The sequence below is a fragment of the Varroa jacobsoni genome, unplaced genomic scaffold, assembly GCF_002532875.2.
Source record: "Varroa jacobsoni isolate VJ856 unplaced genomic scaffold, vjacob_1.0 scaffold_21, whole genome shotgun sequence".
Taxonomy (NCBI): Eukaryota; Metazoa; Arthropoda; class Arachnida; order Mesostigmata; family Varroidae; genus Varroa; species Varroa jacobsoni.
Window position 1 is genome coordinate 111,359 of NW_019212923.1, and position 16,173 is coordinate 127,531.

Below are 16,173 nucleotides of genomic sequence, written 5' to 3' on the forward strand. Positions count from 1 at the left end.
ATCTTTATTTGTGTTGCTCTATGACATCTAGATTACTACTGATGCTCAATAGATAGGACAAGTAAGGTCAGCAGAAGTATCCTTGGTTTCAAACATTTTTGGCTGTGTCCCTATACCAGGAGCCACCTACTGCTACCTTGATATCTTGAGACACTTGAAGGTCGCCGTAGACGGCGTCTAACCCTAGGACTGCGCTGCATTGCTTGTCAAGCACTTAAAAATCAGGCCAAGGAGTATAGCTAAAAGGGGTGATTCCGAGGAAGTGTTGTCAATGGCATGCCATTCACGATACAATTGTAGCTGCGATAGTATTCCACGGCAGGAGAACTACCGATAACTACAACGTTTTCTCGTGCCTCCACGCACTAAACCTACTGACTGACAAGAATTTCGACCCTCTGCCAACCCGGAGATGAATGGGTGTAATGTTTCTTGAGGACATTTCATTCGTATGAAAATGAACCGCTGTACATGTACGTCCATGGTGTCCTGCCATGGCATGCCATTAGGGTAAATGCTGGAGGAGGCAGTTTCAACCGCAGTAAAATCGACATAAGTGTGTATCAGCACAGAACAGCATGGAACCAGGACAACATGGCAAGTCAGAAGAAGAGAAAAAAGGTGGGAGGCCATCCTGCTGAAAGGTCAAATGAGAACAATTGCGTCTCATCCTCATTACGATAGCAACGCAGCTACAGCAACGATACAAGACGGATGTGATTTTTCTCCACGTAGAGATGTCGCTTGCGACGTGAGCGGTTTCCTCAGCGCTAGGAGAGGCGAAGATGTGATGAGTTCAACATGCAATAAATTGGCGCATGCGATGGCGAAATTTTACGAAAGTTACGAAGTTGTATCAAGAACAAAGGTTTTTGAAACTAAGGCTGGTGGAAATGATAGAAGCTACAGGAAATAAGAATGCCATTAGGAAAAAAGTCCATCTTCTCTAACCATATAGAGAACTTTAAGTGAAACGCATGCTTTGCAGGTATAAGAGCGACAGGCATGAGTTCGAGAGAGGCAACATTATTTATCTTTGAAATTACTATTCTTATGGTTGTTATTGTTTTCGATGATGTAACAGCTCTAGCAACAGATCGCGTGCACTGAACACACTTGGATAGTACTGGGCAAATTGAGTTTCTACTGTTATCGCAGATAGGTGTCGAGTAATAGCTCTGCAACGGCAGCCAATCATTTGTTGATATCATTCAGGGTCGCTATACTATTAAAGTGTATTTGAAAGTCTTGATATCATGCAAAATATCACATATGTGAAACGTACTAAGTAGAAATACGGTGGCCTATCACTATTTACTGCGTTCGCAAATTAAAAAAGAAGAACATAATCTAATCAATTTGAGTTTAACGTTTTAAACGGCCAGCGTAACTCCTAAATCGGTTGACAGGAAAACGCTGTTACTCTAATAACCATAATCTTTCGTTTCAGCTATGTAATTTGCCGGCATACTTATAATATTCTTCACTAGGTAAGATCTTATTGACAGCAGAGTGGCATCAAAATGCTAGCAGCACAGAAGAAAGATTCGAGACTTGCCATTTTCACATATAATCTTAAAAATATGGAAAAAGTAGACAAGCGAAGCCTTTAGTAAAGCTGATAAAACAAACCTCTAAGTGACCCGTATTCTTTTTTTTGTCTGATTCGTCTTTATTTACCGCATTGGCACTTCGGTGACATGTGCGTGACAGAAATGCACCTACAGTCGATTTAGCAAGCGTGCAGCAACGATAGTTTCCCTCGAAAGAAATTCTGTGGAATCTAATTTAGCAACTTTCCATTAAGTTTCTTAGTTTCACTTGCTCATCATGAGTGTTAAATAACTTAAGCGGTTTATGCCCACTGTGCTTAGCTCATATGAAAGGAAGAGTGGGCGGTGGTTTTTTTGCTGGCCTTAGACGGCATTCGCCTTCCAAACCCACTTACACCCTAAGAAAATAACTCTAAGAAAACAGGAAAAGAAGTTTTTGGCGAAACTCCGAACGTTGACAGAAGAGACAAATACTTTATTAACCATGGAAAAACACTTCTAGTCAAGTGGTGGCTGAGAGTCTTTACAACCTGTTTTTTATTCTATTTTCAGTCTGTTTTTTTCTCTGCAGTTGTTTTCTGATTTTATCATACGGTATTTTATGTCTACAGCCTGTGCCACTACCCCCACAGTGTACAGTCGAAGTGGGAAAGTCTTCAGGGCGGATACGCGTGTGTTCATCGCTGTCGATGAACCCGGGCAAGGAGAAAGCCTCAACAGCGCTTGGCGGACAAGTCCAAGAGTCTGATAGAAAAAATGTGTCCATCCTATACCACCGTATATACACACCATATATTCTATTGCCGTGATATATCCAAGGTGCTAGACATGGTAGAGCTTAAGAGGCTCGGGAATGCCGGCCGCCTAGCGGACAGGGCGGCGCCAAGGAGGAAGATAAAGTGGCCATAGCAAAGTAACAATAGATGGCAAACGCAGTGTCGTCAACTAGGGAATCGAGAACGAGAAAAGGAATTGGGCTTTTCTACGGGGGCCTTTTTCATCTTCAGATAAAAGAAAGGCGCACAGCATCCGAGCAACACGCGCGGCCAAGCCGTTGCAAAACTGCTAGTTCTTCTTCAGGATGCTGAAGGCGAGCGCAGAAATAGCAGACCTGCCCTTGAAGTACGCTATGTATCGCAGCAAAATATGGGCGAAAAGGCAACGATACTTGGTCAGACGGGCAGAAAAACGCGGATGAGAATGCAGAAGGGTCTTATGAAGCCTTTTGCTGCTGCTACTCTAGTCCCCACTATTTTAGAAAAGCCAGATGGGGAAAAGACAAGAAACCAAAAAGCGCAGGGCGTCCGCTAATGTACAGTTTGTGTGAGTAAAGAATAGAGAGAGGTTATGGGATATGGAGGCGGACCGAACAACGTAAAAATGTTGACACCTCCGCATGAAAAAATGGGTCATTTTAAAGGAGCCGACAACCGTAGATAAACGTAACGGCGAGAGCAAGTAACACGAACGAAGTGACTCAGTGATGTCGACCTCGTAGACAACGTAAAGCAGCGGCAGTGTGGTCACTGTGGCTACTGCTAGTGACAAAAGAGAAACGAAATCAACGTCAACGGGCGCCTGTTAAAGACTGCGACCGGCTCCGGCTCGCAAATCTGTAAAGGATCAATGCGCGCAAACGTAAAGAAGGAAAAATTATGGCAAAGAAGATGCGTCCGTACAGCAGAAAACAGCAGCAAGTAGACCCGCGGCAGCAAGGCTAAAAAATTGGGTAGGAACAGCAAACAAGAAATATAGTAAAATGAGAAAAGGGTGGCATAGCAACACTGGACAGAAGCGAGGCTATTTTATTAGGGCAGTGTGGGACGCTGCGACATCTCGCCGTGTGGAGAACTTAGTCGGCTAAAAGGCAGTGGTTTTCTTGTTGGAGAAAAGGGTTAGGGAAACGCAGTAGGTAGTTGTTTTCATGGGTACTCGTAAAGGTTGTATGGGGATCCGCCGCGCATCACCAACGATAGTGCCACGAAAAGGGGTCATGCAAAAGAGCCTGCTAAGTAAGTATTTCCCCACTTCGGTATGAAGGATACTGCTAACGTGTCAGTCGTTGTTCGCAGCACGGACAAGTGGCATCGTGCTGGTCAGCAAGAAATGTTATCTTGTTTTACGGTTAGGTAGTTGTCAGCTTCTACAGAGTAAATCAACGTCACGGAAGCGTCCGTATGAGCGGTTGCGACATCCTTTTCGTCGCTGTTCACAACGAAGAGCATGAAGGTCCTAAGGCAGATCGATACTAAGGCTAGGGAGGTTTCACAAGGGTTGAACACTTTTATTAGATATTAAAAATTCTAGTGTGGAACAATGATAACGAAACGATAAGTTAGCTTTTAAATGAAGCTGTAAATTTACATAACTGCATTTCATACATTTGAGCCTATCTTATTTCTGTAGCTACAGCCAGTATCTAGTTGTAAGACGACGAACTTGACTCATTCACAAATTGAAATATCTTTTCGTCCGATTTTGGACCAAGACTGTCTCCCAAATTTCTTAGCTAACTTATGACCAACGCATTATTAAAGGCGTCGTCTTTAGAACTTGTTGCTTTAATTTTAATTAATCGTTATTTAAATATGTTTGAGCTCAATAAAATGCGTTGATAAGTGTACCATGTTTAGACTCAAGAGCTTAACGAGGCGCATATTATTGCCCACGCTAGAAATTTATTATTTGTCCTTAAATCACTCTAAAAATGTCTTAAATCACTAAAGGACACTCAATAATAGCTGTTTACGGTAGCTATAAGGATCTTAGTCTTGCAAAATATTGAACCCAGTTCGGTCGCTTCTTAAATATAAATAGAAAGAAAAAACAAGGTTCAGTCCTAATCCTAACCTAGCTCGCTTTTCGTTTTGTGTGAAAGACCTAAGACTGCAAAATTCTTTTTCGCTTTTTTTGTGACTGGCGTTTGCCACATGAGGTAATAGCAAGTTAAAGCCCAGCTCGCATATAACATGGCACGTGGGATCCATTTTCCCGGAATATCGATATTATCGTAGCAAAAATAAAAACATTTTGCTTAGATATTTTTGCATAGACTCATATGCATCTTAATACACACATTATGTCTATTTGCTTAAAATTGCGCATTTAGACATTCTGCTAGCAAATAAATTTTTCCAAACTAACACTGTCTTAGCCGATACAAACGACCTTCACCGACTGCATTTCTGACTCTTTGCCGTTTTGTGCCCCTTTTACGTTCCTTTTCACTGTACTTTCCTGTTATACTCCCGGTTTACAAGAGCCGAAAACGACGCTGCGAGACGGTTCATCCCAATGACCTTATTTGACAGGGAGTGTTTCCTCACATCAGTGTCGGATAGAGAGCTCTGGACGACTAGACGTGGTTGACACGCCTTGGCCCCTAGGCGCCTAGACGTGGCTGTCACGCCTTGGCCTCAAAACGCCTAGACGTGGGTGTCATGCCTTGGCCCCTAGACTTGGTTGTCACGCTTTGGCTTCTGAGCAATGGAATTCAAGACGCCGTCGTTGGTTTTCACCATTTCAATGCGGCCCGACCTCAGACTATCACAACCCTTATGTGTCGAGTTTTACGTCCGGTATTGCCGATAGGCATTCTATCAGACGGCTGGCTCCCGGTACGAAACGAAGTCTGGCTATTCTCGGATTCAAACCTGGAAAATGCGTCCTTAATATTAACAGGCGAATATGTTTCCTACTAAGCTATCACGGGTACAGACTATTAAATGTCCCATAGTCTCCACCTATGCAAGGTTATGCATACGGTATATGTGCGTATATATTGAGAGGTCTTATATCTCGTGTTAGCGAACGTCTCATGATTGCACTTGTGGTGAAAATCCTACAACTGTATAGGATATGTTTTTCTGTTATAAATTCGGTATCAGTTTATGAATGAACGTTATTGTACAGAACTATACGTTTTACATGGGGGGTGTCAAGGAGCTGAAACTAAGTCTATGTTTCACATGGCGAAGAGGAAAATTGGCAATATGAAGTTAATCTATAATCGGCTGATCAGGCCAGAGATGTTAATTCGAATGCAGAGGATTCAACAAACATGAAAACACCAGATCGATAAATCTTCTGCATCTAATATGTACGCTTTGTGTGATCACGAAAACTTTCTGATGTAAGATATAATTTACGACGATTTTCCGACCTTGCTACATTTTCGGCGCATTACGCGATTACGGCAGGTCTGCTTAAGCATCGCACATAAGCACACAGAGATAATGATGCAGCGTGTCCAACAGACCGTAAGATCGTATATAGCAACAACACGTATTAAAAGAAACGTTGAATTACTTACTTGGAAGTCATTGGATTGTTTTTTTAAATAGAATTATAAAATAACACGAGAGCTTTTCTTTGTTATGAAGATCCTCACTTTTATTTAGGTCACTAACAAATTTAGCGCTGGTCTGATTATCTTTTCCGGGCTTACCTAGCTTTCTCTACGACTCGTTACTTTTAGAATTCCATTTCCACCCACACATATTGTTATGCTAGCATAACGGACGACGTCCCCGTCCATTTTCTCAAAGATTTACCTAAACCGACCAATCGGATACAGGAGTTAGTTGTTGGATAAACTATTCGTCTATGATCGCAGAATCCACGTGTTAGACAGCGGAATCAGACTCCTTCCAAAAGGGAACGTGGAAAAAACTTACTTGCAACGATACTCATATGATATTAATACCAACTTTCAATGCATTGGGATGAGATGAGATAATATTATATTAGGCACGATAACTCGATAAAAATGTGTCAATTTTTGCAATACTGTGTGTCTTTTAACACGCAACCACTTATCTCAACGTAACAAAAACAGGGACGAGGGGTAGAGCGACTGCGCGACCGATAGCCATTGTAGCCATATTGCTATTGTATTTAATAGGAGCAAGGCGGGTTTTGTCCTGCTGAAATTTCATCCTTTGTATTGTCCTCCAAATTTGTCCTGCTAGAGGCCGTCATAATCAAAATATTCGTTTTCAGCGTTTGGTTGTTGGTAAACTTAATAAGAGGTAAACTATTGTGTTATAAAAAGTGATCATTGCTTTTCTCTTCAGATAAATAGTAATAGACAGGATACTAAAAATCACTTATTATATTGTGAATAAACTGAGTGTCAATAAGAGCGGTGGTGCGTTTTTTTGGTATTACAATAAAAGCATCCGATCCTACCACTAGGTACTATAGTTTCAAAAGTGTCTCTGTGCGCGGCGTCGAACCTAGATCTCGTTGGTTATTCTCAAGTATAGTAGAGAAAGCCCTGCCATTACACCATTACGTGTAAACACTCTTCGTTATTATTATCATGTTAATAAACGAAAAGGGTACTGTTAACTTTCTTCCTAGAAGAATTCTCGCAACTACTTCTTCAGTATGGTCGCAGAAACTTGATCCTTTATAACGGGGTAGTTACCTCTCTACTGATTAAAATACTAAGGGGAGTATGTTTTCTCATACAGTGCATTTCTCTCCAATCATACTTAACGCGTTTCTGTTATATGAAGACAGTTATCGAACCACAGATTTTACATTAGTACTGGATTATCTCAGAGACCGTCTTGCTTTAATATTCCCAAAAGGTTTTTTTTTTTTTACCATAATAGCGTATGCTCACCAATAATTCTAGGTCTGAGCCAGTTTTTCTTTGCTAGGCCTTGTAAGATCCTCTTCCTCCGCTAGCTATCCGCGTTGACTCTAGAAGCCCCTTTTTCGCAAGTGTGTTATTTACCATCACCCTTTGTTCAGCCGTTTGGGGCGCTGTGTTGGCTTATAGATGGGTAGAGATTTGTCAAGGATGGTTTGTTGTATTTGCTTGGCCAATAGGTGGGGCGCACTGCGTTTTGGGTCGCAAGAACATGATAATACCACAGTGGGTTATTCGACCGGCCGCTGCCCTTGTGTACCGGCAAACTAGGCAATACTATCGGGCACCGCAGCTATCTATCGATGCTTATGATTCCTTTGATTAAGTGCCCCGGAGTATGTGCGTCGTTATACCAAGAAAGGGCTTTTCTCCTTTCCTCTCCATTCTCCCATACAAAACACATCTACACAGTGGAACCGAAACGTAGCTAGTCGTCCAAACATTCCTCGATGTCCCCAGCACTTCAATCCCTAGCTCGATTCGGCTTTGAAATCAACTTCGAAAATGTCGACGTTACAGCTTGAATGATCTCAAATCCTCAGTGGTCTTAAGGAAATTGAGCTGGACTTTGCGAAATTCGCGGATGATTGACTTTTGTATTAACCAGGACAGGCGGAAAAGCACGAGGTCGTTGATCACTTGTCTTGCCTTGCGTCTCGTATGCAGGCCATTTCTTTTGGAATTGTCGGGGTATTCAGAATGGTCCAATCCAGTTGGATTGTGACGGCTCCTATAGCACGTAATCGCAAACGGCCTTTATCCTAAAATCCTGGCATCCGTACACAATTTTATTAAATCCCCATGCTGCACTAGCTTGTCTGCTATATCGTGTCAGAATTTTTAGACATGTCCTCATGGTTGACTTCGCCATCCGAACTCTGGCTGGAAACTTCGATACAAGTTGAGAAATCTAAGGACACATTAATAGAAACTGAGTAGTATATTAATAGTGCAGCCGTGCGATGTAATGTAAAAACCGAGTTCTGAAACTATAAATTGTATTCTAAGGGTTTTCGGTAGCAGAAGGAAATCAATACGGGAAGTCCTATGTGTTCTGATGACCCCTTTAATTATAGTGATACGTGCGGGTTTGTATGGGTACTATATGCAATCATTTTCCCCATCGAAATAAGAATGAAAAATTAGCTTATGTGCTGACAACTTCATAATACTTTTCGTGCAAAAATATTATTTGCATATTATTAGCATAATTATTCCGTTTTTGTTATTTCGACAGTTATTTAGTTAACAATTCTTTCGTTGTATCCATAAATAAGTGATGATAGAATTTTTTGATCAAGACAGACATCGGCAATACCGGGACTATCATACCAAATAGATTTTGCTTGGGAATGGTACTTGGTACATTACATACGGTACTACACAATCTCTACACATGTGAAGCTGACCGTCCCGACATCAGTAGTTCGTGCCTGTTATAGTGGCAAACAACGCCGCATTTTCAACAGTAATCGACACGTATGCAGATCCCTGAGGAAACGTCTTAAAGCGCCAGGAGTACACTGATCGTACCCCGTGCGCGATCCGTGTAATTTTATTAAGCTGATTTCTTACTAATAACGACAGGCTTCGTTCTTCATACCAATACGCCCAGGTTAATAAGTGCGTTACCTTGAAACGGGAATTCCGCCTTCTGCTGTTTGACCCAGGTTGGTCTTGGTAACATGCAGTAGCAGAATTATGTAAAAAAAAAAATAGCTAGAATACAACGATCCATATCTGGTAGGGCAGTTGTTCTTCGAGTTCCGATTCCCTCTAACGACTCAGATTCAGCACGAAATTTGTTTTGTCAGTCAAAGCTCGTAATTTCTAACACAATACAAGCAGAAATAACATCCCGGTCCTGCTATGAGTGACCTATCGCCCTATATTGGCTTTCTAGTGCAAATAAGCAACGGGAGCATGAGAAGATGTTGTAGAGTGCATTCACTTTACTATTGTGTTCTCGCCTTCTTTCACAGACAAATACTGTTATCATTACAACCGCTCGATGACCGCGCCGACTACCGCTGTTGCTGCTTCTGCTGGCCAACAATAATAGTAATGACGACATGGAGTTAGAACTGGCACCTTCGATGAGCTCCTTCGAGACGTTCTGCTTTTGGTTCCGCTGTTAAAGCCACTTCTATTGCGGTGAAGCGACCTAATCAAGGCAGCCAAAATAGCGGCCGACGACCGCAGGGAGTTGGAGAGTGAGTTCGAGTCGAAAACGTCTGCTGCTATTGCTGTAGCTCTTGTTGCTATTCCTTTCCTCATTTTGTCACTTTTTAAATGCTCCAGCGAAGGGACAAGGACGTCTACGCTTCAAAAAGATGCAAACCTATTCTCTCCCAACTAACGTCTCCCAACGTCTTGTATTTGTAAACGCGAGCGAGCTGCTGTTTGTCGTCTGCTATTGACTGGAGTGGTAACTGTAACAGGCTGACGCAGCATAACTATGTTGGAAAAAGAGAGTTAAAAATAGCCGTTCCAATAATTGGGAGGTACATTCGAAAGTTTTTTTCTTTCGATGACCTCTTGCCGTGATGGTGCAGTGGTAACGTGTTTGCCAACGAAAGTTGGAAAGATATGAAATGACGTAGGTACACGCTTCGTTTCGTGCTACCAGCCAACCGTCCAAAGCGATGCTTAACTAACATCGTAGCACCGGCTGCGAAAATCGAAACACCTCCCAAAGAGCCGCACAAACGGGCATTTTCTGTAATGGGCTTGGGTCTATTCTAGGCGAAGTATACGTTGGCTCCTACAATTTTAAAGCGCGTGGAAAAGAAATTTAGACATAATGAACAAGCTGGTCCAGCTAGTACAAGTTCATGCCAGTCGTTTATCAACACGTTAAGCGAAATAAATGCAATCAGTTTACGCGATGATTCATGTAACTTAATGAGCCACAAGATAGACATGTGCGGAGAGGTCACGAAAGGTTAAAGAATCGCTGAAAATTTTTTGTCCACAATTGCGTGCGACCTACCGCAGATGCTCCTTTTTTCCCTAGTGTTGAAGAGTAGAGCCTTATGTCCTTCACTCCGAAATAGCCCGTGTTTCGGACATAGAAGACAAACGCGCAAACAAACCAAAAAGTCAGTACTCATCAAACGGAACAGAAAGCCAAAAGGATAGAGGGGAAAAAAGCACAGTGAGAGTCTATATAAAGGGATGAGAGAATAGCGAGATCAAAACTGAAACGAATGGAACGATGCCTCAGGGCAAGGCAAGCTAATAAATAATAAAGTTATTTACGGGTGCATTATGTAGTCATTTTTTTTTTCATTCCAGCCGGGTGCCGCTAACGAAGTTGTAATAACACAGGGTTGCCGATAACCAGGAATCGTTGTAGCAGAAAAAGAGATTCTCGGTGATGCGTTTCGTCGCGAGGTAACTTTATCGTAGCCTCTATGCAGCCCTCTATGAAGTAATGCGATTAGAAAAAATTGCCATTGAAGGCATGTGCTAATCAATTTTGTGCAACAGTTAGTTCGCTTAGAAAATAATGTATGTTAAAACAATATATATATATACAAGAAATATATAAAATATTTAGACACACAGACGCGTAGCGAAGTTCAAGTATGGTTCACAATGTAGAGTCAGCGATGGGCGCTAGTAGCCAGTATATATCTATATTATAATACAATTCTCGACACTCTAGAGAGTATTCATAACAGTGCCATGTTGCCCAATCAACAAAGTATGGGAAAGTAGGATTAGCCAAAATTCAAGTTTCTTTAGATCGCCTTGCTGATACACTGTGCGGCCAGGTACATTTAAACTTTGCGATTGTTACGCACCGTTTGCTGGCGGTTCTCGTATTGTCCGGGTTTGATAAAGACGAATCGGGACTTTAACGGTTAGTCTTTCAATTTAGTTTCGCGGGCCGACACGCCGACCGATTATACCTAAAACTGGATCGGACGTGGAGACGTGGCCGGGATAAGGTGAGCATCACCTCAACTTGGCATGTATGTTTGTTTTGTAGTACTCTGTTTTTGGAACATTGGTAATCCTTGCCAAGGCAAGCACAAATATGCATTTTAACCGTGTATTCGATGAGGTTTATTCTAATGCTATGAATGACGGGCTTCGCGGCAGCTATAATGGACCGATATTTGAATGGATGTATAGATGAACACCTTGGTGACGCCATAAGTTAGATTTTCTTGTCCTTCTTTTAGCATGCCCGGATTGCACAGGCACACATATGTGATAACAAGATCAGCTTATCGTCACGGAAAAACAAACAATAGTAGCAACATGCATGTTTAACTTTAGATGAGATTTATTACGGCCTTTTGGCTACCAATTTGTTTAAGTATTATAAAGGCTAAGGCAAAAATCTCTCAAAAAAGGTTTGAAAGTCTATAGTCCGCCCCATATTTATAAATATATACATATATGTACACACATATGCTGTACACTCGAGAGAAAAATCGTCACAATCTTATTTTATTCTGTAACATTTCTGTTCCACTTGTATGATTTTTCATTTTTTTCTCCCATCTTTTTTTGTTGTAATGCACCAACAAAACATGTTGCCAACCTGTAGAAAAGTCCACGTGGGCCTCAAGCAGAAGATTCCACGTTTCATTCTAATGCTCTTGTGATACTGGGGTACGTTGACCGGCATGAGACGTTTTGGTCACTTGCATATTAACACCCTGCCTCGCCTTGACGTGGTGCCTCATCAAGGTACGCGTCAAAACTCATTACATGATATGCCGTTATGCGCGCCAATATTACTCCCTGCGAGGTTTGCCGTGTGCTTCAGGCGTGTAACTGGCCTGACTGTCAGAGAAATGCGAATACACTTACGCATCAGTCGACGATATATATAAGCCACGAGCTTAGCACACGGGGGTGTCCGCGACGGCCGTCCACTGCTGACAACTAGATAAGTAGATATGATCGATGCCTTATCGCTTGCCCGCTTCCGTCAACGATGACGTTGTTTCTATGGGGAGGCAGATAGTGGGGCGAGCTTTACACGCTAGTAGACATCGCTGTGCGAAGGCTGTGCCGGTAGAGCCTGAAAAATGATTTGGTAATCACGCTAGCACTCAGTAGTGTAGATCTCTCAGCGGAGGAATACAGTGGCAGGGTGGCTACTCATTTGTTGCCTCATGATAGCGAGATCATTTGATCGGGGCATCGAATCGGCACAATATATCACACTGCGTAATCGAAGCGCATAAGCCAGAAGACGAGTAAAATGGCTGCACATAAATCAGGCTCGTACATATATGATGACGAACTTTCATATTAGGCATGCGGCCGGTACTTTTTTTCAGGGTCTCGTCTAATTTATGCAACTGAGTGACGCGACGTACCTTTAAGGCTCAATAGAATTATAAACGGCTGACGCAAATGTAGCACTTAGTAGGTATAAAATTCGCTTTAAATGAACATAATTAAACGTTGATTGTGGATAAAATAGCTTGTGGATTGCAGTTTTCGATAGACTTCCTCATCAGTGTGACTGTAAAAGATATAACAGTGAAATGACAGTTTTCAGACGCATCATCTCATGTTTACACTATAAATTGAATAGAGCTCAACAGGGCAGGCTCAGAAGCTTTGATAATTTCTATCAAATGTCTCTGCCAAAATATATACAAACGTTGGTAGAACCAGACTGCAAAGGATGTGGTTCAACGTTAACTTATTTAACAAAATAATAAAGTACAAATTTACAAGCTGGAACGGCTAATTGTATATTAAATTACAAATTTGGTAACGGGACCAAGATCTCTTGTTAGCACTATTACTAGGATCGGATTTTCCTTAGGTGCATTTAATGGCCATCGACGAGTCGTACATAATTGTCGACGTATAGCAACTTCCTTTTCGGCTTCTAAAATCAGCTCGATGCATCTATGGACACCACGTTTCTAAACATATTCAACTTAACCTTTTGCAGTACCCAATGGTTCATTCTATGCCAACGACGACAGTGCTTGTTTTGCGCCCATGTATTAGCACACCACAACTGTTCATTGCTATTCCATTATATTCAAACTATAAAGAGAAAAAACAAGCCCCCATGGAGGTTTGTCATAGAGTTTTTAGTCATCTACCTTATATCTCAAATGTACTATATGCCTATGCTCTCCTTTCATCTAAGCTCTTCTGAATATATAAAAAAAAACTGACTAGTATCGTTGCTGTTGTGGCCTTCGCCGCCACCACTACGTCCGCAACGAAGCAAGAAGGTCGCTACCATAACAGCATCGTATGGGTAATGAAGGACCGAAGCCCGCCACCCTATTCGACTGCTGTTGGTTACCCATCGTATCTTGCCGTCGTGTATTTTTTTCTGTTAAAAACTGCTCCATCCTATCCGCCTGTCACTTTAAGTCGCCTCGAGCGCTATATGCACCCTCGCGTGGCGCTATGCAGAGTTTTCCGTCGTTGGCGCATCGTCGGTTCGTTTCAGCTTCCCACGGGTGCTGTATCGGCAAAAAAAAGACGACGATGTGGCTATGATAGGACGGTTACGCTAGTCACAGCGCAATCGACAGCATCTATGGTTGTGATGAAGGGTGCAACTACGCCCTTCCATGGCATTACTTCCGCAACTTCGGCACCCCCTTCTTGCTGTGTAATGGCTGTCATAATAATAGCCACGCTTTGCTCGGCGAACAAGAACGTTTGCAAGCGCTACGGTACCCACGCCTTAGGACGCTACCGATTTCGCTAGTTCTACACTATACTGCATACTAGTGTATATACAGTGCTCAAATTACTATATTGAGCGATGACAGCAACACCGTCAACAATAATAGCCATTGCTACATCTGCTGCCACTACCAATACTCGGATAAGGCCTCTATATTTTTCCAATGAGAAGAACACCTGAGGAGATTGGAACGCCGATAGCTGGCAGGTCAGAGATTATTTAGGGACACGTAGTGGTCTACGTTCTAACAAAGGCATAGACAGACTTCGTTTTACGTCGCGAACGAAGTGTCTGATGGACGGCGATACCGGATTCGAAACATAGAGGTCAGAGACTCCAAAAGGAAACAGAACAAAGACAGAGGATCCGCAGGTTAATACAGCGTTTTAATTCCTTTCTGCGGTGGCCGACGTAGACGTCTACAGAGACATAAATAGCGGATGCATACACAGAGCACCATGAAAGCGACATCTATGGGCGGAATTATGGCAGCAAAAAATCAAGCCACGGATTTTGATGTTGATCGTAACGCTTACTGCTGCGGTTTAATGGCGAACTAAGAGGAAATCGGTGAAACTAACACTACGTCGATGATGAGAGCGCAACGTGATCTCAGACGACGAGGAAAAGGCCTGAAATGACCATAGACACGAGGCGTGGCGTAGTCTGGGCGGGTAACGTACATCGTTTTGAGTACGTTCCCATGGAAACCATGAGCATGCGGTCAATGCTGGTTCAAATTTGACCGTTGGCAAATTCTTACCATGATAGTTGGATAACCTACCGTTTCATAGGAGGCAAGTTCAGATAAAGGCCCGCTGCGGCTGAACTTTCTCGTCGGGCCAAGTCTTTGATGCTACACCGAGGAAATAATTCTCAGAATTTGTTGACACAATAAAAAACTAAAAACGTTCGAAGAAGCGACTATATGGTACTAGGCAAAATGTCTACCAATAGATGGCCACTCTTCGTTAACTTTCTTATGCACTGTTGTATCCCGCTTGCGACTACTCTTGAGACTCCTGTTTTATCCTCCGTTGTTACGATTATTGCCTTTTTCATGTCGCTTTTATCCTTTTATACAGCTTGCTTTTTGGGGCTCGGTGTTTGATGGTCGTTGGGCCTTTTCTCGTCTTCTTTGCAAAAAGTCTTTTGAGTGCTCGATTCTTCGCGGCTCTGAAAGGCACTTGGCCATCGCCTTATGGCTTTGTTGTGCTATTCCTTTTTCCTTGCTTTTATCTACTGACCTCTTGAGATTAATGTCATCTCTTTCCTGCGGGCAGTAACGTCGTTTTCGTACTTTCACTACCGCAATGACGATGGCTGACCAGCATCGCCATGTATCTCTATCTTATGGTCACCTTCATTTTTTCACGGCTTTTTTGCCCCTGTTTAGTAGCCCTATATGAAGAGACGGGAAACGGGCTAAATTGCCAAAGACCTGTTCGCGAGCTTCGCTATCAGATCAACAGACAATAGAACGACATATATGTGAGATAGCCAAGGATATGTACATTAGCAGCGTATAGAGTCCATCCAGATCGCCCTGTTTGCTTTGGTAGCTGGCCTCGTCGCAATATTTCAACTAGAGGGCTTGGTGGTCACATATCATCATTGCGAAGACGCTGCAGAAGAAACGCGTTCGTTGTTCAAGTTTGGGAACCGCTGAGACAGAGCTGGGGGATGCAAAAAGGGAGGGACTACGCACAGTGTGCATTCCGTGGTTACTGTATCTTTGTGCAGAGTTCTCCAATGTTCTCGAATGCAGAAGTGCCTCTCTTTTTCTGCTATTGAAGTACAAGCAGGGGCCAGGCAGCTACCGGCGAGAGGTGGTAGCATTGCGGGATAGAGCGAAAGTTATCCTGGTAGCACAATCTTCGTTAAGGCGAGGCCAAGAGGGGTCAGCGTGAGAGTTCATCACAAAAACCAATGTTCACCTAGTTTATAGTCACTGCTGGACAATGCCGCTTTGGTCACTCATCCCCATTGAATTGGGTATCGCTAACATACGCGGACACACATATACATATATCGAGTAAGCTCTTTAGCAATATATAGTGCTCTGTGGGCTTTCTCCACAAAAAGAAGCAGCAGCAGGCGAGCGCAATCGATCAGTACCGCAAGTGGCGGTAACAGTGAATGCTCGCCCCACAGCATTTTGTGCCCCTTCGTCGCCCTATCACAGAACTGGATAAAGAAGGCAAACTGCTTTCCCTTCGAGCAAGCCACAGTCAGAACAACACCTGCTAGGTCACAGGCCGCAA

At 42.8% G+C, this 16,173-nt stretch overlaps 1 long non-coding RNA gene across 2 annotated transcripts in view; it reads left to right on the top strand.

The window, feature by feature from the left end:
• The window catches only part of LOC147754011 (uncharacterized), a 38,627-nt gene that overhangs the window by 6,525 nt on the left and 15,929 nt on the right, over positions 1 to 16,173 (top strand). The window contains exons 2-3 of one of the 2 annotated variants that reach the window (XR_015316095.1): positions 9,198 to 9,814; positions 10,513 to 10,611. The exons of the other annotated variant lie outside the window; for it this stretch is intronic. This is a non-coding gene — a long non-coding RNA (uncharacterized LOC147754011). The remainder of the gene's footprint in view (positions 1 to 9,197; positions 9,815 to 10,512; positions 10,612 to 16,173) is intronic. 2 annotated transcript variants of the gene reach the window in all.